The 22,000-nt window shown below is 47.6% G+C and overlaps 1 protein-coding gene across 1 annotated transcript in view; it reads left to right on the top strand.

Annotated features, from left to right (window-relative positions):
• The window catches only part of ALPK2 (alpha kinase 2), a 129,360-nt gene that overhangs the window by 11,563 nt on the left and 95,797 nt on the right, over nucleotides 1-22,000 (top strand). Inside the window, exons 2-3 of the mRNA XM_027118623.1 lie at nucleotides 622-741; nucleotides 4,971-5,088. The gene's annotated coding sequence lies outside the window, so the exon portion shown is untranslated. The remainder of the gene's footprint in view (nucleotides 1-621; nucleotides 742-4,970; nucleotides 5,089-22,000) is intronic.

Below are 22,000 nucleotides of genomic sequence, written 5' to 3'. Positions count from 1 at the left end.
CCACTCGCCGCCCTCCCCGGGGCACCTGCCTGCTTCTCAGAAGGAGCTGTAGTTTCCCAGTTTCACCTGGAGAAATACCTCCCACCTGGCGATTCCTTTGTATTGAATCAACTCCTCTTTGGGGAGGCAAATATGCACACACTTTTTGAGTCCAATAGGAAAACAACTTTGAAAGAGGTGGCATTGGCCGTAGGCTCATGCAGTTTTCCCTCTCTGACGGGGCTGTGGCCGCCCTGCCATCCACTAGGACTTGAGGTTAAAACCATGGCTGCCCTCCCTGGGGCATTGGCACCTCTGCAGACAATTCTGATTGTGATCACTTGGGGAAGGGGTGCTATCGCTTCTAGTGGGTCGAAGCCAGGGATGCTGCTAAACGTCCTACGATGCCCAGGACCGCCCCCCATAACAACGTTTCTGGCCCGAATGTCAGCAGTGGTGGGCAAGAAAGCCTGCCTGAGGACTCCCAACCCACCCGCCAGACTGAGTGCAGCCCCCAGCCAAGGGACCACGCTCCTTCTCTCCCTAAGTACCACTCATGGGGTGCTGGGGTTTCTCGAATTCCTGAGAAAAGTCAGAGACGTCCCAGAACAAATGGTGATGTTGGGGATTTTTATTTTTCAGGTTCATGTGGCATGGAAAGATGACGGACTCAGGAGGGCCCCAGAGACGCACACGTTGATTTTTATCTACTTTGCTTTCCCAGAAAGCTCCTGAGAAGTCAGACTCTGTGCATGATATCGGGTAAGCATCTCTAGCTCCTCACCCTCTGAAATCTACCTGCAGACCAGGTTATTTGGTTCACAAGGGCATTGTTAAAGCATCACCTGGGAAAATAACCTGAGAAGTTGGTTCTGAGTAACTGATTGAGCAACTGAATCCTCTATGATTTTTTTTTCTAGAAGATTTCTTTGAATACCTTTCTGGACACGTTTTAGTGATCTCGTTTACTACCCATTGTGATTCTTGGTTAGGCAACTCCCACACTGGTTCTTTTTTCAGATAATTCACTCTTTTTTGTTTTGTCGTTTTGTTTTTGTTTTTTGCACACACATATATTTATTAATCACACCTTTTGTGCAAAGTATTTAATCCTTAATAAGAATATAAATATATATAAAAGGTATGTTTTGTTCCCTAACTTTTTTTAAAAAAAAACATCTTTATTGGGGTATAATTGCTTTACAATGTTGTGTTAGTTTCTGCTGTATAACAAAGTGATCAGCTGTATGTATACATATATCCCCATATCCCCTCCTTCTTGTGCCTCCCTCCCACACTCCCTATCCCACCCCTCTAGGTGGTCACAAAGCACTGAGCTGATCTCTCTGTGCTATGCAGCTGCTTCCCACTAGCTATCTATGTTACACTTGGTAGTGTATATATGTCAATGCCACTCTCTTACTTTGTCCCAGCTTCCCCTTCCCCCTCCCCATGTCCTCAAGTCCATTCTCTATGTCTGCGTCTTTATTCCTGTCCTGCCCCTAAGTTCATCAGAACTTTTTTTTTTTTAGAATCCACTCTTAATTTCCTGTGGTGCATGGGAATGGCATGAATAACTTCACTTTAGACAATTTACTGAACTCTTCTTTATCACCTTTTACTGATATCCCCAGCCTGCCTAAATTCATCTCCCCACTGCTTGCTTTCTTCAGCTATGCTGGTCAGCAGTGAAAACGTTAAAACCAAGACATACATGCCCGGTGGAGGGAAAGCAGAGGGCTGGAATTCCCCCTGACTGGAGAATAAATAATCCAGAACTCCAGAACTGGTGCCCACCGTGGGAAAAGGGATTTATTATTAAAAGAAAATAGAAGTGAAATAATTGGGTAGGGAAGTGGTATATTGTAGCTTGTGAGTTGTTTTCTTTTCTTTCCTGGATTATGTCTACCCTTGAAAACATGGAGGGCACTGATGGCCTTTCCTGAGGGATGACAGAAAATTTTTGCCCCTGGTCCCTTTTTCTAAGTCCAGAGAGGAGAAGAGCCAGCCTCTGAAATGGCTGTGCTTCCTTAGCAGAAGTCAAAATAAAATCTCACCTTTCAATGTGGATGTTTGGGTGTAGGACTGTGCACCCAGACTCCCCAGGCCGAGAGCATAGCCCCCCCCCCTTTCTCGGTGTTTGTCCATAGGCATCCAGATAGAGGAATGGGCTCAAGTCCACTACTGAGCCTTCAGAATAGCCCCCTGTCTCCCTAGGAAGCCCCGGTGTTTGGGTGGACCCTAACCTTGGCTACCGGCCCCCTCACACATTAGCCAGATACTTGTGAAACGTTCTGAAAGTGGCTCTCAATATGCAACCTGCAGGTAGGCTTAAAAAACAAGGGTAGGGACTTCCCTGGTGGCGCAGTGGTTAAGAATCTGCCTGCCAGTGCAGGGGACGAGGGTTTGAGCCCTGGTCCAGGAAGATCCCACATGCCGCGGAGCAACTAAGTCCATGCGCCACAACTACTGAGCCTGAGCTCTGGAGCCCGTGAACCACAACTACTGAGCTCACGTGCCACAACCACTGAAGCCTGTGCACACCTAGAGCCCATGCTGCGCAACAAGAGAAGCCACCACAATGAGAAGCCCACGCGCCACAACGAAGAGTAGCCCCCGCTCACCGCAACTAGAGAAAGCCCGTGTGCAGCAACGAAGACCCAATGCAGCCAAAATAAATAACTAAATAAAATTGACTCTTTAAAAAAAAAAACAAGGGTAGGATTTTTGGGTGAGATTTCCAGCAAGTAGAGGGAGAAGAGAGAACCACCCACAAGGTACAAGATACCACTTCCCTGTGCAAGTCTCATTTGCGGCTGATTATTCAGCTCTATACCACATGAAGGGAAAAAACCAGTCAGCCAGTAAGAAACCAGAGGACTCAATCAGCCCTGCTCTGGCTGAAATGAAACACTGGAGCCCAAGAGATCAGAATGAGTTCCCCAGGCTCAGCTCATGCATACTTGATATAATGGCTACAATAAAAGTCAGGAACACGCACAAAAGGAGCAATTAAATGCTTCCTGAGAAGGAATCTGATAAAACAGATGGGAATGGGAACCCAAGTCTGATAAGAACAGGCAGAAATGAAATATGATCAGCAGCTTCCTTGATAGGTTTTCAGAGAAGCTCATTTTTGGTGGTTTAGTCATTTGTTTGAAAGAGACTCGGGTAAGCAGCTGCTGGAGATGTGTCCCTGCACGCAGGTCTGTCTGCTCCTGGAGCCAGGGATCAACTATGCAGGTGCTTACCTGGAGGAGAAGGAAAGAGGTAGCGCAGCTGGGAGACCCCAAATTAGAAGAGACATAGAGAGGAAGGGAGAGGGTCCCTGAGCCCCCCTCAGGTCCTGTCCACGGTACAGGTCTCACTGACTTTCTTGTTACTCCCGCCCCTGACATTTTTAGCTCTCCCCCTTCTAAGCCTTAGGAGAACATGGAGTTTTTCTCTTAATGATCTCTGGGGTTGCTCGCCAAAGATCGTGTGATAAGACAGAAACACAAGAATGTTCCTGGGATGGATTCAGAATGGTGTATTGCTCCCAAATACTGGGCTTTCCTCCGGTATAGATGGTACATTTTATACATTTTCAATGACATGGAAGCTAGTGAGAAAGCTCGTTGGCACAGACTGGAAACCTTCCTGCCCTGTCTGTCACAAGGGGAAAAAAGATCCCAAGGGGTGAATGGAATTCCTGGGGGGTTTACCAGATTAGCCTCTTAGCATTACATCCGGTTAATGATCACCAGGGGAGGATGAACCCCTTCTGAGGGAGAAAACATAGGTCAATTTTGTGATGATGTCACTCACATGTGCACAGTACCAGCCTGGGAAACCTACATTCCAAACTCCTTTATCCTTAGGAAGACATGGTTTTAGCTAATCTACTTTGTTCTTCCCTCTTTTGTACCGTAACATACACTCAACTCTGAGCGCTGTTAAAGTATAATTTTCACTCCCATGCAAATACAGAGTGAACTTCAAAGATTTTATTCAATTCTTTGAATAAAGAGGGAACCAGAAAATATTAAGGCCTGGTCAAAGAACATTTGAGGAATTGGGTATTTATAGGCAACCTAATAAAGGAATGTTAGGATAAGATTGCTGCATTAGATAAAACACTGGTTAATGTCCTATAGGGCAATAAACCATAATTTGTGGGGTTATCTTGTCTGCTAGACAGAGATTATTTGCATCTCCATTGAATGCAAATCTACAAGCTTATATGTAACTTCACTAAATCTGGGAATTTTAATCAATAGTAATCATTGATGAAACAAAGTACATTCCCCTACATAACTCTTAGATGGACCTTTGCTCCCATGTGACACTGAAACAAGATACCATCCACAGTTTTGGCTTCTTTTTAAGTTTTAGATAGTTTTTCTTGATAGCGTCTTAAGATTAGGAGCAACATTTTTCATTTTGTCTGCCCTACTCTCACCCCAGCACCGCATCATCTTAGGCATGTAACATGCCCAATAGTGTTTATTGAAGGATGCATTTTTTAAAAATTAATTTATTTTTTTTTGACTGTGTTGGGTCTTCGTTGCTGCATGCGGGCTTTCTCTAGTTGCGGCGAGCAGGGGCTACTCTTCGTTGCAATGTGCGGACTTATCGCGGTGGCTTCTCTTGTTGCAGAGCACGGGCTCAGTAGCTGTGGCTCACAGGCTCTAGATCGCAGGCTCAGTAGTTGTGGCGCACGGTCTTAGTTGCTCCACGGCATGTGGGATCTTCCCGGACCAGGGCTCGAACCCATGTACCCTGCATTGGAGGCGGATTCTTAACCACTGCCACCAGAGAAGTCCAAAGGATGCATTTTTATCAATGAGAGGAAGCTTTTCTAGTTCCCCAAGTGACATATACAGCATGTTTATCCCTATTGTTTATCACCCATTCTTTTTTTTTATCACCCATTCTTATTCATAGCTTTATGATTTTTTTTCCTAAAGATGCTTCACATAATAAGAATATTCTTATTTCTTTATCATCAGGTCAGCCCAAGCCAGAGGTAACTTCGTATAAAAATGGTCAAACCATAGATGAGTGTGGCATTGTCTCCAGTTGTGAATTCTTTGAGAATCAACATATTCATCTGTTACATCTCTGTTGGTAAGTGGATGTGCCTCTGTGGACTTGTTCACTAAGATACCCATGTTCTGTCACGTGCTGGTTACTATGAGGTAAGGCCAAAAGATTGGCTCCTGTTTGGTTTTTGAGTTCTGCTGGATGCGATTAGCAGTCATCAAACAAGGCATCCAGCAGTGACTCTGCTGAGCTCTGCCTGGTAACTCATCACACTCCTCTAATTTGCTGTCATTGATGGAATTACAACTTTATCTAGAATTTTACTCAAGGTGGCCCAGCCATTTGCATTCATTGAATGGGCTCTTCATTTAATCTTATTCTCTCTGGAAAGTTAAGAAGCTTCATGGGATTTCAGCATCTGTCGCAGAACATTTCTTGTGTAAGAATGGAAGGAAGGAGAAGTGATGGACCCTGACCCCATAGCAAGTTGGTGGTGGAGTTAAGGCTAGAAACTGTGCCTCCTGGCTTGGTTTGAGGAAGTAGCGTGGTCCAGTATAGTGGTTTCTCATTCTTTTTCGTTCCCGCAAGAACTATGTGTTTGGATGAAATCAGGAAGCTCCATGTGTGAAGTAGAGAAATGAAAACTCCTCTGGTTGAAGCTGGCTGGGGAGTCTGTGCTCTTGGTCCCCAGTGCTGCTGGATTGATCTTCATGTCACTTGTGGTGGCTCTGAGGAGACTGAGGTCTGCAGAGCATGGTATGAAAATGACTGGTAGGCATGGATGTGTGTACATAGCCTCGGAGCTGAAAATAACAAAGTGAAGACTTGGGTTTGCATTTTAGTTCTGCCGTTTTCTGGCTGTGTGACCTTAGCCAGTTACTTAACCTCTCTGAAACTCAATCTCTTCGTCCCTAAAATGGTGGCTGAGAGAATTAAATGATTTAGTGCTTGTAAAAGGCTTGTTATAGAGTAGTTGCTAATAAAAGCTTTCTTATCTCCTCATCTATGCCTTTGTTTCAAAGTAAGGTCAGAGGTCATTTTACCATGGTTGAAATGCCTGACTCAACTGGCTTATGGCATATCAACCTGATAATTCCAGACATCCGTTTATTCATTCATTATTTACTTTTTAAATTATATTCATCAAGCAGCTACTATACGGCAGGCATGTTGCTTAATGCTGGGGTTGAAGTGAACAATGTGAACACTGTCTGCACCCTCATGAAACCTCAAGTCCATCAGGGAAGACAAGTGGTAAACAAGTCATGCCCTCACGCTCCAATAGACTGGGAAGCAGCCCAGCTGCCACGGCTGCCCCTCAGCCATGGATTGGACTTCCTGCCTCTTCATTCCAATTTTGCCAAGGCCTTCCCCACTCTCCTCTTTACCCCATTCACCTTAGAATCTACCTGTACAGCTCACAGGCAATTCTAGTTACCCATGGATCTGGTACCCAGCCTCAAACATCCTCTTCTCCTTTGCACAGTCCCCGCTTTGGGTGCTTATTTACTTCTCAGGATTAATGATTGTTCAGTAGACTGTGGGCCTCCTAAAGGCAGGAACCCTCTCTGTTTCACATTAATACATTATCTATCTATCTATCTATCTCTATCTATCCATCCATCCATCTCAAATATATATTTGTTGTTGTAGTTGTGGTTGTTAGTTTGCTTAGATCAGCATTGGCAAGTTTTTCTATAAAGGGCCAGATGGTAAATATTTTAGGCTTTGAAGGCCAGATGGTATCTGTCACAACTCCTCAGCTTTGCCAGCATGGTGCTAAAGCAGCCATACACACAGACACACACACAAAAGCATGGTTGTGTTCCAATAAAACTTTATTTATAGAAGCAGTTGGGGGCCAGGTTTGGCTTGTGGACCATAGTTTGCAACCCCTGGTCTAGATGGCAAGATCCTTGAGAATATACACAGAGTACTTGTATATCTTCTGCTCTTCCCTTGTTCCTCTGAGCATGCAATACATATTTTTTGATTGACTCATTTGGGTCTTACACTAAGCTAAAATAGTATACTCACGTTTTAGCCAGAAGGGAAGCTTAGTGTGTATTCTTTTACTGATGAGATACCATTTAGGAATTGAGACTTGCTATTGTTATTTGTTTTTTTATAGAGGACCAGGAATATAGGCAAACCCAACATCTGTAGGGTGTTAAGGAAGTTAAGAAGTAGCCGTGGTGAAGCCCCAGGGTCAGGTGGGCAGGTTACATGGGAGAGGCCAACACAGGAAAGAGAAACTTAGCAAGGGAGCTAGTGCTGTGGAAGGGGCAGGGGGTCCTCATTCTCTGCTCTGAAGTCCAGCAGGGCAGTGGTTTATCGTAAAAATGAAAGGTTAAATGTGACAGAATGCACTCTTTCCAAGTTCCTGGCCTGCCCTTTTGAAAAGTAGACCCCTACTGGGAAAAAGTATTCAGTCCTAAGGCAAGGAGAATGGTAGGGCAAGATAACAAAAGACGTGACTGCATTCTTTTCTGCTTAGTAGTAAATATGTGGGATACTAATAATCTTTAAAAGTTCGGGCTTTCTACACTAGTAGTTCTGAGCTGTAGCTGCCCATGAGCAGGGCAATAAAACCCACTAACGCTTGTCCTTCACCCTTGACAAAGTCAGCCCCCAGCCCAGGTGATTGTAATGTGTTGTCCAAGACGCAAAATACTTTACACCCGAAAACATTCATCTGCAAAGTAGTTTGACTTCTACCCGTTTATTAAGTGCTGGTTAAGAAAATGGGTGGGATGTTGTGCAAATGCCTTTCAAAGACTGAAAGTGAGCTGTTAGTTACGATATTAGTCTTGAATTTTCTTGCCATTATCAATGCACCATAAATCACCTGATTAGCTCACAGTTTCCCAAAGAAAAATACTTTGCTTCACCTACCTGGGTTTAGTCCTTCAGTCATTAAGTCTGAGTTCTTAGATATTTGAAAGCGCCTGTTTCTGTGTTTCCCAGCTTTTTGTGGTTTAATAAACCTGATCTGCAGTTCTGCTTTGAGGCCAAGAGCCCTGCTTCCGTATTTATCCACATTCTTCATCTTGCCTCTTTCCTCAACCAGGTAGCACCTCTTCCCCCGTCCTTCCTGCGTTCTCCTCCTCATACCACCCTAATCTCGTACTTTGGGCAAATGACACTACTTGGAGAGATTGATCAGTGCTGTTGTGACCTTTCCATTACCACAGGTCAAGTGTGCTTGGCAGACAAAAGACATGGAAAGCCAAGAAAGCATTCCAAGAGAGAGAAACATCAATGATGACAGTACGGTTTGCACTGTAGCGTGAAATTTTTTTTTTTCCCTAAAGACATAGGGGTCGGGAGGAGGGGAAGAAAATGCAAATATTGATAGATGTTTTCTACCTCATAGTGAAAGCAAGTCACGAGGACGTGTATACAAATGGGGAACTGTGGTCTCTTATGAACACAATTTAAAGACAGGCAGCAAAGCAACAGATACAAATCTGTCCAGGAACCCACACCTAGAGAGAGATACTCCTCTCCGCAGCAAGGAGGCCTCTTTGGATGGTCACGGTCACGTCCACCAGTGCTGAGAGTGAGCCCAGGTTACAAGTGAGGCAGAAAGGAGGGAGGCGAGGGGGGTGGCCAGGGCAGGAGTTCCGACAGGGTTAGAGGGATGGAGAAGCAGCCCTTTTTTTTTTTTTTTTTTTTTTTTTTTTTTTGCAGTACGCGGGCCTCTCACTGTTGTGGCCTCTCCCGTTGCGGAGCACAGGCTCCGGATGTGCAGGCTCAGCGGCCATGGCTTACGGGCCCAGCCGCTCCGCGGCATGTGGGATCTTCCCGGATCGGGGCACGAACCCGTGTCCCCTGCATCGGCAGGCGGACTCTCAACCACTGCGCCACCAGGGAAGCCCAAGCAGCCCCTTTTGATCTCTCGTCAGCTCAGCCCTGGCATTGGCTGGGCTGGAGGCGGACCCTGCAGAAGGCCTGGTGGGAACAGTGGCCGGGAGAACTGCACAGTCATCGCAAGCCAGTCTGCTCATATGAGTATGGGTTGCACAGGGTGCCCCAAATTCGTGTTCACCTGGAACCTCAGAAAGTGACCTTGTTTGGAAATAGGGTCTTTGCAGATGTAATTATTTAAATGAAGATGAGATCATACTTAGATTAATATGGGTCCTGACTGGTATCCTTATAAAGAGAGAAAACTGAAAACTGGTGTCCTTATAAAGACACAGATGGAGTGTGAAAACAGCCACGTGAAGACAGGCAGAGATTGGGGCGATGCAGCTGTGAGGTGCAAAAAGCCCAGGATTGCCAGCGGCCACCCGAGGCTGGGAAGGGGCAAAAGGAGAGATTCTTCCAGAGAGCCTTCAGAGGGAGCTGAAGACCTGCTGAGACCTTGATCTTGGACTTCTGGCCTCCAGAACTGGGAAGGAATAACTTTTTGTTTTATGCTGTTCTCTTTGCGGTAGCTTGTTATGCCGGCTCTAGGAAACTAATACATGGTGTGTCTGAGCATTCTAAAAAAATGCTGTTTACCTACCTTGGCATAGGGCTGACCAGCTTTACCTGATAACACAGAGCTGGTTCCCAAGAAGATAGCAGCTGAGTTCATCCAGGCCACCTGGGAGGCATCTGTGGTCAAAGGGCAAAGAACGTTTTTCCAACTCTACCATAACTGAGTATTTACTCAAGATTTTGAAGGGAAAAAAATCAATATGAAGACTTCCTGGGTCACTTATGTTTATGCCCCCAGGGAACACCTGGCCATGTCTGGAGACATTTTTTTTTTTTCTTTTGCGGTACGCGGGCCTCTCACTGCTGTGGCCTCTCCTGTTGTGGAGCACAGGCTCCGGACGCGCAGGCTCAGCGGTCATGGCTCACAGGCCCAGCCGCTCCGCAGCATGTGGGGTCTTCCTGGACCGGGGCATGAACCCGTGTCCGCTGCATTGGCAGGCGGACTCTCAACCACTGCGCCACCAGGGAAGCCCTGGAGACATTTTTGATTGTCACAGCTGGGAAGGGGTGCTACTGGCATCCGGGGGGTAGAGGCCAAGGAGGCTGTTGAATGTTTGACATTGCCCAGGGCAACACCCCACAGCAAAGAACCAGCCATTCTATAATGCCAGTAGTGCTGAGGTTGAGAAACGGTGTAATAAACCACCACAAAACAAAACAGAGGGCCCTGCACCAGCAGCAGCTGATTATTTCTCACGAATCTGTGGGCTGGCAGTGGTTCTTCCCCTGGAGTTGCCTGGCCCACTCATGCTCACTCATGGACTTGAGTCAGTCTGGGGATTGGCTGGGCTGGAAGGTCCAAGATGGTTTCACCAACAGGTCTGGTAGTTGATGCTGGCTGTTGGCTGGGCCACCTCAGTTCTCCTCCACATGGACTGTTACCCTCCAGTTGGCTGGAACTGGTTTCCTATGTGTCGGTCTCAGGGGAGCAATCCAGGAGAAAGCTGCAAGCCCTCTTGAGCTCTTTCACAACACCATCCCCACCACGTCCCCTGGGCCAGAGCAAGTCACAGGGCCAGACCAGATTCAAGAGGCAGGAAGAGAGAGGCCACCTCTTAAAGAGTGGAGCAGGAATGTCACATTGCAACAGGGTGTACATAACTGGGTGAGAGGAATTAGTGGCCGCATTTTGTAATCTACTGTACCCTTAAGAGTTTAAAATAAGCTTTGCTGCTTGTGAGCTGTGTGGCATTGAGCAAGCCAGTTAACTTCTCTGAGCTTCAGTTTCTTCATCCGTAAAATGAGTGTTTGTGATGATGTATTGAGATGATTCACGCAAAATGATCAGCTAAGCGTGCAGGTCAGTGCAACAAGAATTCGTTGTTACTAATTATCACTTCCTGAAAGTCTTGTGTTCCCAGAATTACTCTGAAAGAATTACTCTGTCCTAGCATATAATACCAGGTGTGTTTAGAGCCAGAATAATTTTATATGAATAGTTTTGAAAATGTTAGAATCAATGGAGAATTTTGAAAGACAAGAAGGAAATGGATATTTAACAGGAGAGCTGTAACCCAGACACAGGGTTGAAGATGTTTTTGTCATACGTGTTTATACTCCAAACCCTGTTTGGATGGTTTTTAGAAGGTGGAATCTGTGATTTTAGTGAAGTCTCGGCCTTCTCAGTTATTCCTCACATCTGGATGGACAGACAGACGCCAGGAGTCTTGGGACACTCCTGAAGCCACTCTGGTTTGTAGCTGGCAAGCTTGTTCATAAGTGCTTGTTGTCTGAGCCAAAGACTTTGGCCCCTGGAGGGACCCTCAGCCTCCTTCTCTGCCCAGGGAAACACAGATTCTTTCCCAAACATCTAAAAAACATGAGTTGCTGGTTGTAAATGAGGCTGGGCAAATGAGTAGTGGTGAATCCGTTAAGAATATCTCCATTCCTGGAAGAAACACCTCAAGGCATGCATCCTGCTAAAGGTAGAAGTGTTACCATCAACTTCACTTACAAAGGACAGGAGATTATATCCACCATTGAAAGCAAGGATTTGAAGCCAGGTTGTCTGGATTTAAATCCCAGATCTACCTCTTACAAGCTGTGTCATCTTGGGCAAGTTACTTAACCTCTCTGGGCCTCTACTTCCTCACTTGCAAAATGAGGATAAAGATAGTACCTCCTCTATAGGGTTGGCACAGGGATTAAATCAACACATGCAAAGAATTTAAAATACTCTATAAATAATAGTTACTTTGTGCCATCTGAACATGTTCCCCACACTGAACTATAATTTTGGAACTGATTAAAAACAAGACAATTTAGAGGTAAGAAAGGTAGCTTAATAAAAAGGAATGAAATAGTGCCATTTGCAGAGACATGGTAAGTCAGAAAGAGAAAAACAAATATTGTGTAACATCGTTTATATGTGGAATCTAGAAAAATGATACAGATGAACTTATTCACAATGCAGAAATAGAGACACAGAAGTAGAGAACAAACGTATGGATACCAAGGGGGAAAGAGGGTGGGATGAATTGGGAGATTAGGATTGACATATATACACTGTTGATACTATGTATAAAATAGATAACTAATGAGAACCTACTGTATAGCACAGGGAACCCTACTCAGTGCTCTGTGGTGACCTAAATGGGAAGGAAATCTAAAAAGGAGGGGATATATGTAGACGTATAGCTGATTCACTTTGCTGTACAGCAGAAACTAACACAACATTGTAAAGCAACTATACTCCAATAAAAATTAACTTAAAAAAAAAAGAAAGGTAGCTTAGTTTGGCAGTGTTTTTCCTCTCTGCTATTTGCCTCTTGGAGGATAAAATATAATTAACACGTTTGATCAAGGACCCACTGGGTAGAAATAAAGATGACTGAATCTTGCTATGTCTTGGCTAAGAGGGAAAAGGCATTTCATCCAAGGTCAGAAAGCATTTTGTGAACTTCGTGTTCCCGTGAGCTTAAGTAGGTGTCACAAGTCTTAAGGAGGAGTGGTAGAGCTTTCTGGCACCAGGAAGGCCTCTGTGTTCCCAGCACGGAGCTGGGACGGGCTCCTGCGGCATTCTTCCTGAATGAATTCAGCAGATACGCTTTGTGGCCATTCCTCAGACCACTGCCTGGAACATTTCTGGAGTGAGTCCCAAGGGTGTGACAAGAAACACCCATTTGGTCCCCAGGATGATAGGTCCGTGCTGATAATTGCTGCTCATCGCCACATTCCGGTTTTAACTTTGGTAGGTAAGTGTCTCAGTGGAGTGGATGGTGATGGGAACCACGCCATGGGACACTCAGCCTTTCCTGTGTGCTCGCTCATCCTTTCCTGGGGACCAGACTTGGGCAGTTGCTCCCACCATGGTGCTGACTCTCAGGGCAGATCTATGCTAGTCTGGGGGCAGGTGACAGGTCAGTCCCTGAGCCCCTCCCCAGATGGTGGGACAGCCAGAGAAAGATGCACTAGTCACTGGAAATTGGACACACGCTGAATGGCTTGGGAAAGGCCATTCCATTGACACCTTCTGAGAACTTAGAGAGGACCAATAACATGAGGGAAGTTCTTGGGCCAACTGGGGTTCAGTCTCACTTTGTAATCACAGAATCATGGGCTGACATTTCTGAGACTGAAAAGATAGTGAGAGAGAGAAAGTGGGGGTCGGGGTGGGGAGAGAGGACAAGCTCTCTGGTGTCTCTTCTCATAAAGGCACTAATCCTGTCACGAAAGCCCCACCTAATCACCTCCCAAAGGCCCCGTTTCCAAATACCATCATATTGGGAGTTAGGGCTTCAACATATAAATTTTAGGGGGACATAGTTCAGTCTACAGGATTGCCCCAGATATGGAAGGTGTCCCAGCCACGTTCAGGGACAGGCTTGGACCAGGCCAGTGGGGGTATATGGGGGACCACTGGTTAAGGATCAGAGATTTGGGCTTCCCTGGTGGTGCAGTGGCTAAGAATACGTTTGCCAATGCAAGGGACAAGGGTTCGAGCCCTGGTCCAGGAAGATCCACATGCCACAGAGCAGCGAAGCCCGTGCGCCACAACTACTGAACCTGCACTCTGGAGCCTGTGAGCCACAACTACTGAGCCCACGTGCCACAACTACTGAAGCTCATGTGCCTAGAGCACATGCTCTGCAACAAGAGAAGCCACTGCAATAAGAAGACCGTGCACCGCAACGAAGAGTAGCCCCCGCACGCCGCAACTAGAGAAAGACTGCGCAGCTACAAAGACCCAGCACAGCCAAAAATAAATAAATATATTTAAAAAAAAAAAGAATCAGAGATTTTCAGCACTCTGCGAGGCCATGTGTAGATACTTACAAGGGCTGGCTCCAGAGTCATAGCGCCCAGGTTCAAGTGTCAGCCTCTTAATTGGGCATGTAGCTTAGCTTCTATCTGCCTCAGTTTCTATATCTGTAAAGTGGGAATAATAACAGTATCTACCTTGCCAGGCTGGGGGAAGATGACCTGAGATAACACACATAAGGTTTTTAGAACAGTGCCTGTTACTTAGCAAATGCCAGGTAAATGTTCACTCTTTTTACCCTGAGGTCTTTTGTGATTTGTTTGACAAATCACAAGTGACAGTTAGTCACTCTCAGTCATAAGAGTTTGAAAGTGCAGTCCGGCTGCCTGCCCGTTTCAGAGAAGATGAGGTCAAGCAGATCTTGGAATTCTTGAATGAGAATCTTAGTGCAGATTCCAGAGCTGGTATAGTGTGACCGCTGCTTATATAGGTGTTAACAAGCCAGGCTCCGTCCAAAGACATGGACTCTACCCAGGTAGGCAGGACAGATGCAAGACTGTATGTGAAGCTTGGGGCAATGATTCAGTCCAGATCTTGAAGTATTAACTCAGTTCTGAGCCATTACTGAGCTCCAGTGTTACTCAGGCCCACAGGGCCTTTTCCCTTGCTCTTCCCTCTACCTGGAATGTTCTCTCCCCAGATAACCCCATGGCCAGTTCTCTTACTGCCTTCAGGTTTCTGCTCAGAATCACCTGATCACTGAGACCTTCTCTGACCAGCCATCTGGTCAGAAAAAATAGCACTCACGGGCTTCCCGGGTGGCGCAGTGGTTAAGAATCTGCCTGCCAATGCAGGGGACACGGGTTTGAGCCCTGGTCCGGGAAGATCCTACATGCCGCGGAGCAACTGAGCCCGAGCGCCGCAACTATTAAGCCTGCGCTCTAGAGCCCATGAGCCACAACTACTGAGCCCGTGCACCACAAGTACTGAAGCCCGCGTGCCTAGAGCCTGTGCCCCGCAACAAGAGAAGCCACCTTAATGAGAAGCCCGTGCACTGCAACAAAGAGTAGCCCCCGCTCGCCACAACTAGATAAAGCCCGCGTGCAGCGACGAAGACCAACACAGCCAAAAAAAAAAACAAAACGAAACAAAATAGCACTCCCTGCCTGCCCCCAGCGTACCCTGCCTTCCTTATCTTGCTTTCCTTTTCATGTAGCATGTGACATAATGTATGTATGTGTACACACACACTTTTAACAGCTTTGCGTAGGTATGTTGGATATACAGTGAACTCTCTGCATTTAAAGTGTTCAATTCGGTGAGCTTTGACACGTGCACACACACATGGAACCATCACCGCCACCAAGAGAGTGGACACATCTGTCCCCTCAAAAGATCTCTCGATGCCCCTTTGCAACCCCACTTTCCTGCCCTCTCTGTCTACCCATCCTCACACAACAACTGATCTGCTTTTGGTCACTGGAGACTAGTTTGTCTTTTCTAGAGTTTGGATATATATGAGATCGTGGAGCATGTACTCTTTTGTAGCTGGCTTCTTTCACTTCCACATAATTATTTTGAGAATAATCTGTGTCATTTGGTGTGTCAGTGCTTCATTTCTTTTATGGCTGAGCAGTGTTTCTCAGTTTCATGGTTTGGATCTAGCAGAATTGTTATTCCGTTGATGGACACTTGGGTTATTTCCTGGCATGGTATATATTTATTTGTATTTTTCTTTGTCGTGAGTTTCCCCCAACTGGAAGGTAAGTTCCATGGGAGCAGAAACTTGTCTGATCTGTTCCCTGCTGGACCTCCAGTGGCCAGCGCCCTCTCAACAGGAATTCGATAAAGAGTTGTGGGTTGAATTAGGCAATGCATATAGTGCTTTTGTTATATTCTTTACTGAGTCCTGATCTGAGGGGAGAGGAAAGAGCTGCTGGGGTTCAGGACACGCTACCCCCAAATATGGTACCTTGGCATATGGAAGATCTTAAGTTGAGGGAATTTTTTTAAATGGAAGAAGCAGGAGGATCACTCTGACCTTCTCCCCTCGCCTTTCTTCCCTGAAACAGGTCCTAAAACTCCCCTGTGAAAGGTGTGTCCCCTGTACCAGGAGGAGGGAAGGCCTTGAGATGGGGAAACTGGAGCCAAGAACTCTGTACAAACAAACCTTGTTAAACTCCCCCTTCTCTTCCTGTTACCTCTTCACCATTTACCACCCACAGCCCAAACCCTTCGTCTTGTCAGTTCTTCACAAATTTATTGTTTCTGCGTCTAAAAGGTCTAAAAGCTTCCTACTCTGGTCACTTCTTTGGGTCTTCATTCTCTTGTGAAGGCTCCACGTACATGTACAAATTCAATGGACTTCGTATATGTTGCTCCTGTTCATCTGTGCTTGTCAGTTTAATTTCTCCTCCCCCATAGAGCCATTCTCCGGACAGCCATCTGAACCCCGGGGGAAGGATCTGAATTATGGTGGCTTCTTGGTGGTCAGCCTGCTGGCACTGTAGCGGCTGTGCTGCTGAAGGGGTTGGGAAGGTGGGGAATAATGTTAAAAGTCCTCCTGCAGGAGCTGTAGGCCAAGGCCACCATGTCAGTGGCTCCTTGTCACCCATTAAGCTGCAGGGAGCCTGAGTTTCTGGTCACTCTGTGGCTGCCCCCTTTCTGGCCATGTCATTCCCCACTCCCTGGGCCGCTGCCCCAGTGGGCTGGGAATGCTTCCTCCTTGCCAACCCTGCCTAGCCTTCCCCCAGCATGGGCCTGCTCCCCCCGGCCCCGTGCCAGCGCCCTGCTGTCCTGTCTGCTGCCAGCACCAGGCCTGCTCACCCAGTGGGCCCCAGGAGATGGGAGCGAGGCTGAGGTGCAATGAGGTGGCCCGGTGAAGATGTCTAAGAGGTTCACAGCTAGCGCCAAGGCTCCTACGACAGAGCAGCAGGCAAAGAGAAGCAATTAAATTGTGATGGGTTTCTTCCCTGACCACAGTCTCCAAGGCTGCTTTTGAGAGAGAAGTTCTTGGGTCTGGTTTTGCACGTTGCCCCCTGCCTAGGTCGAGCAATTAGATTTTTAAAAAAGCAAAACCAACCTGAACAGCCACTGAGTTCCATGGTGGGGGGCAGCTGCTGGGCGTTTACTGGGGACCCCTAACCACCAGTCAAGTGGTAGATGCTATTTTTCTGAGAATTTAATAAAGGGACCTTCACTCTTCATAGATAACAGCAGAGCCATGGAGCTGGAAGCGACTCCAAGACCTTGTCGCTCAGAGTTGATTTCCCCTGGAGGCTTGTTAGAATGCCAGAGTTCCAGCCCTCACCCCGACTGGCAAATCAGATTCGGCATTTTAACGAGATCCCAGGCGATCTGTGTGCACAGTAACGCACGAGAGGCCCTGCTCTATGGATTACCCCGCTTCTGGCTATACATTACTCCTGGGGAACTCTTAAAAAATACTGAGGGGCTTCCCTGGTGGCACAGTGGTTGAGAGTCCGCCTGCCGATGCAGGGGACGCGGGTTCGTGCCCCGGTCCGGGAAGATCCCACATGCCGCAGAGCGGCTGGGCCCGTGAGCCATGGCCGCTGAGCCTGCGCGTCCGGAGCCTGTGCTCCGCAACGGGAGAGGCCACAACAGTGAGAGGCCCGCGTACCGCAAAAATAAAAAAATTAAAAAAATACTGATACTCAGGTGCTACTCCCAAGAAATGCTGATTTAATTAGTTAAATGCAATTGATCTAGTCCAATTCCTTTACTTTATGTATCACCCAAGACCCGAGTGATCAGGGGACCCTGATCCAAGTTTCTAACAACTGGTTAGGAGCAAAGCTAGGATTACCCAAGAATCATGTCCCCACAGGGCCCCGGGGTCTCGTCCTGTCACTCACGCATCTCATTCTACCAGGGCCGTCCTCCAAAACAAAATCTGCTAACACACGTGCTGGAGTATAACTCAAAAAGGAGTGATCGTGTGTACTTCCTTGAAAAACAAGAATTCATGGGGGGCCTACAATATACCAGGTACTGTTCAAGACCCTGGGGGTTTTTTGTTTGTTTGTTTTTATTTTAATTTTCCAAAAGCATTGTTTTTGTTTATACAAAGTCCTACCCACTTCGGAGGCGGGAGGAGTGAGAAGGGTTCTTTTTCAATCCAGGGGCCTCCATATTCTTGTTCTGTCCTGACCAAACACACAGGCAAGCGGCATCATTTGGTAAACTGACTGCAATGTTTAGTCTCTCTCTGCTAGTGTAACAAGGTGATATCAATCTCTGCTTCTGTAAGAATCCTGAATTTAGGATTTTGGCTGTCACTACTCCAACTTCTATTTCTGAAGGTTTGAAATCAACTGATGGAACAGTAGACAGGCACATAATCACAGTTTCCCCTGTCTGTTCAAATCTCCGATCAAATTTCATCTCCACTTTTTTTTTTCAAGGAAGCTGGTTGAGGGAATTCCCTGGCGGTCCAGTGGTTAGGACTCTGCGCTTCCACTTCAGAGGGCACGGGTTCGATCCCTGGTCGGGGAGCTAAGATCCCACATGCCACACGGCGAGGCCAAAAAAAACAAAGGAAGCTGGTTGACTCTTGCTGCAGTGGCTTTAAGCCCACAGTGGTAGCAGCACAGTGAAGTCCCCAATCTCATGGAGTAGGGATGAGAGGGGGAGTCACACATGAGACAGACCAGTAAAACCAGTAAAGTGGTGACAAACAGTAAAGGAAAGCCAGGGAGGGAAGGCGTGTCAGGGGAGGAAAGTGCTCTCCAGTGAGCTGCTGGGAGCAGAGATGCGATGGGCAGGAGTGGAAGGGGGGCGTGATTATTACCTGGGGAAGAGTGTTCTCATCAGAGGGAATAGCAAGGGCAGAAGGAAGCCCGGAGGTGGGACTGTGCAAGGTCCCTGTGGCTGGAGAGGGTTGAGGGAGGGGACAGTCGTAGGAGAAGAATCCCAGAGACAAGACTGTTGAGTCTTAGAGGCCATGATCTGTGCACGTTGAATCTTATTTTGAATGAGATGCAGACACACAGGAGGGTTTCTAAACAGAGAAATGATCTCTTCTGGCTTCGTTGTAAAAGGATGCTGCTGGGCTGCTGTGGGGTGAATGTTCTGTCTATAGCGTAGACAGGGCACAGTGGGGGGAGACCTGCAGGCAGCGACTCGGTAATTCAGACAAAAGGTGCAGGGGCTTGGTCCACGGTGGTCCTGGAGAAGGTGGCAGGAAGCCAGCAGGCTCTGGATGCATCTGACAGCACCAGATATGCTGCTGCTGGACCGGATGCTGGAGGGGAGTAGAGGACCGACTCCAAGGTGTGCGGCCCGAGCAATCGGCAGAATGGAGTTGCAGATGTTTTTGAGATGAGAAGCGGGTTTGGATGGGAAAATCGAGGTTTGTTTTGGAGCATGCTGGGTATTTAAATAAACTAACAGTATCAGTCCTTCGGAATTCTAAGCTAACTTGCTTTTATGAAAGAGCTCTGGGTCCTCTGAGCCTATGTCCAGTGATACGTTGTTCTCTGTCCTGCTCTCAAGAGGCCATGTCTTTCACAGGTGGATTTGCAGTTTAATCTAGGAGTCTTTGTATTGTCACAATGTCCCTTGAGATTTCTGGGACCCTAGCTGGCTTGGTGGCCTGTTGGTGAGGTGCGTGGGGATTGTTTGCGGCTACGCTTGAGTTTTCTTTTGATAAGAGAGGTCAGTCGTCTGTTAACTAAGCCTGTTGGCAGTAAGGCCATGAAATGTTTTCCTTTCTGAAGTCAGTTAGCTCATTTCTTGTTCAGAGTGTCTGGTTGGTCTGCATTTGGTCCCAGAGGCTCAAAAAGCTGTCAGGGCTTCCCTGGTGGCGCAGTGGTTGAGAGTCCGTCTGCCGATGCAGGAGACGCAGATTCGTGCCCCGATCTGGGAAGATCCCACATGTCGCGGAGCAGCTGGGCCTGTGAGCCATGGCTGCTGAGCCTGCGCGTCTGGAGCCTGTGCTCCGCGACGGGAGAACCCACAACAGTGAGAGGCCCGCGTACTGCAAAAAAAAAAAAAAAAAAAAAAGAAAAGCTGTCAGAAGCTCAGCACTTTTGTGCCAAATGGAAGCCAGGAAACCACTCCCCGGACAAGGCCAGGCTGAGATCCCTCCTCTGCCATCCACCTACTGGCTCCCCTACGTCCTTCGCTAGGTACCCGGAGCTAACTTCATTTAGCTCAGCGCTATCTGAGCCCTGACTGCTCATCACAGTCACTTGGGAGGCTTAAAAAACACCAAGGGCAAAGCCCTTCACCCTGAGATGCTGCTTAATTGATTTTTTTTGGGGGGGGGGCCTGGCACTGGTATATTTTTCCCTCTTTTATTTATTTTTTATTTTTTTTGCGGTATACGGGCCTCTCACTGTTGTGGCCTCTCCCGTTGCGGAGCACAGGCTCCGGACGCGCAGGCCCAGCGGCCATGGCTCACGGGCCCAGCCGCTTCGCGGCATGTGGGATCCTCCCGGACCGGGACACGAACCCGTGTCCCCTGCATCGGCAGGCGAACTCTCAACCACTGCGCCACCAGGGAAGCCCCCCTCTTTTAAATAGATTATTTTTTCGAGCAGTGTTAGGTTCACAGCAAAATGGAGCCGAAAGCACAGTTTCCATATCTACCCGCTGTCCCCAACGCAGACTCTCCCGCTGTCTGCGTCCCCCATGGGACTGGGATGTTTGTTACACCTGATGAGCCTCCACCGACACGTCGTTACCAGCCAGAGTCCAGGGTTTACATCAGGGCTCACTCTCGGCATCGTACAACCTATGGGTTTGGGACAATGCGTAGTGACATCTATCCACCAATATAGTATCATACAGAATTGTTTCACCGCCCTAAAAATCTTCTGGCACTGGTATTTTTTTACAAGCACTCCAAGGGATTCTAGGGTTCAGCCAGAGCTGGGAACTACCGATCTAGAGCTTCGTGTGCGCCAGGTCCTGCTTTAAGCACTTTACAGGAGTGAACTCTCATAATCCTCGTGTCACCCCCTGGCGTAGGCCTATTTATTGTCCTGAGCCACTCAGTAGCTTGTCCAGTATGACATGGTGGACGGGCAGCATGTGAACCCAGGCAGGCTTGCCGCTAAGTCTGTCCCTTACCCATTATACACTGTACTGACTTGGTAGCCTGCTTCCCCGATCTGCTCAGAACTGCACCTGAGTGAAGAGGAAAAGTAGAATTTCCCTGGCGCTTCTCTCCTGAGCAGAATTCTGTGCTTCCAACCCACAGCGCCTATCCTTCAGGGCCCTCTTCCCACACAGCTCATTTCTTCTCTGTCCCTTACACACGACCTGCTTGTTCCAGCTCCGATACATCTGCCGGGAATGCCCTCGCCTCGTCCCCATGTAGCCAAAGTCTAATCCTCCCCTCTGGGCTCAGGTTACCCGCTCCTGGCTCCGTTCCCTGAGATCCAGGCCACCCTGACCTCTCCCCTCCAATCCACCAGAAGCGCTCACTGCCTCAGCTGTGCCTTTTGGAATATGATGACACTGGAGTTTGCAAATCACATGCTGCTCCCTGCTTAATACCTGAAAATCTTATCTCAGCAAAATTGATAGCCCCCCCACCCCGGGAAGGAAACAAGTCTTTTTCCACCCATTTTTTTCTCTCCCTTTTCAAGTCCCATGCAGTGTGCCGGGCATATGTGGTCGTAGGTCCAACAGGACACATGGGAGGATGGGGTGTTCCTGCTTAGCAGAGGCCTCAGGAGAGTGGGAGCACACCTTCCTCACCCTGGTACCCTGTGCAATGTGGTGAGCATCTCACAGAATGATTTCCACTCTTCCCTAAATGACTGCGCTGATCTGCTTCCCAGTGAATTGGAGCCTGAGGTCCAAACCCTTCAGTCTGGGATGGAAAATCGTTCACCTTCTGGGCCCTGCCCACCTCCTGGTGGGCGACTCTTCGTCCTCACTGGCCTGGGTCCACCCCACTTTCTGCCTGTGGTTTGGCGTAAATATTAATTGCATCCCTCCTCACTCTCTAAAGCGTCCTGCTTCAACAGTAAATCATGCAGTTGCCCTAACTTTCAGCTCAGCACTCCGCCGGCTTCCAAATGAAGCATGGTTTGTTGTTTTCTGTGAGGGCCCAGAGCTTTCCCACCTCCTCTCACCTTTGGCCGTTCCTTCTGCCCGGAGTGATCAGCCCCCTTCCCAACCTCAGGCGTGTACCAGCTTTCCTGCCAGAATCCTACTGTGTATTTCCTAGACCTGCTTCAGCTTTCAAGTTCCCAGGACACCATTTTCATGTGCCAGCCCCCTACCCCCAAATTTCTATAATTGGTCTGATTTTTAATGGTTAGCACGTACTGT

This window comes from Aethalodelphis obliquidens, unplaced genomic scaffold, assembly GCF_003676395.1.
Source record: "Aethalodelphis obliquidens isolate GAN/ISIS:26980383/991018 unplaced genomic scaffold, ASM367639v1 scaffold19, whole genome shotgun sequence".
Classification (NCBI taxonomy): Eukaryota; Metazoa; Chordata; class Mammalia; order Artiodactyla; family Delphinidae; genus Aethalodelphis; species Aethalodelphis obliquidens.
This window is presented reverse-complemented; position numbering and strand designations above follow the sequence as displayed.